This window comes from Pediculus humanus, genomic scaffold (assembly GCF_000006295.1).
Source record: "Pediculus humanus corporis 1103172108318 genomic scaffold, whole genome shotgun sequence".
NCBI classification, from domain to species: Eukaryota; Metazoa; Arthropoda; class Insecta; order Psocodea; family Pediculidae; genus Pediculus; species Pediculus humanus.
The window spans coordinates 1,414,871-1,416,237 of NW_002987887.1; positions in this window are offsets into that span (position 1 = coordinate 1,414,871).

Below are 1,367 nucleotides of genomic sequence, written 5' to 3' on the forward strand. Positions count from 1 at the left end.
CCTTTACTCCTTCCCCACCACCACCACCAAATCCGTTTCGTAAGCTTTCGTAAACTATTTACGGTCCTGTCGTCGTCGCCCCGGAGTCGTTAATAAATAATAATAATAATAATAATGAATTTTCCGAATTTTCCTGTTGTTTCAAATTCATTCATTCATTCGAAAAAAACAACCGAGAATCGAAAGGATTCTCGTTTATTATTATCATCATCATCATCATTATTATTATTATTAATTTAATTTATTGATTTTGTCCCGTTTAAAAATTGATGATGATGATGATGATAATAATAATTATTATTAAATTTCTCGATGCCTTTTTTTTTTCTTTAAAAAAAAACTAATTAAAAACTTTTCGAATAAAAAATTAATATTGACATTGAATGAATGAATGAATGAATGAATGAATGAATGAATGAATGAATGAGAATGACTCGGGATGGGAAAAAAAATAATAATAATAACGACGACACACATACATAAAAAAAATCGTCTTCGATGTTTATGTTTGTTTATATATATATACATAAACTAGCAGACGACAAATTTCATTTTAATTAATAAATAATAATAATAATAATAATAATAATAATAATAATAATAATAATGATGATGATGATGATGATGATGATGATGATGATGATGATGATGATGATGATGATGATGATGATGATGATGATGATGATGATGATGATGATGATGATGATGATGATGATGATGATGATGATGATGATGATGATGATGATGATGATGATGATGATGATGATGATGATGATGATGATGATGATGATGATGATGATGATGATGATGATGATGATGATGATGATGAATCAACTACGAAGAATTCGGACATTAAAAAACAAAACAAAGTAGGGAAAAATGTTCGAAACTTTTTTTTTTAATAAAAAAAATTTCTTCTGCTTTTTTTTTTAACCCTAGCAAAAAATCATCATCATCATCATCGTCATTTATTTTTTTTTGCGGTTTGTAACGTTCTGAAGTGAGAGTGCGGTCGAACAATTTAAAAAAAAAAAAAAAAAAAAAACCAACGATTTGAAAATTTATGCAAAAGGGTGTAGAATGAAAGAAAGAAAGAAAAAAAAAAAACTTAAAACATTTAAGTTTAAGGATGAGTTCACAGGTACGCGAATGATGTTATTGTGGTTTTTTCATTTTTCGTTCTTTCACCTGCTCTTCCTCGCCTCCCCCCTCTCTCTCTCTCCACCCCCTCCCCTTACCTCCCCTTTCCGAAAAAAATAATAAAAATGTCGTTAACCCTTTTTTTTCATTTTTTTACGACAGACGCTGGCTCGTTAATCCGACCTCCCCGAAATCGTTTGTTTGTTTGTTTGTTTATACCGGAAAAA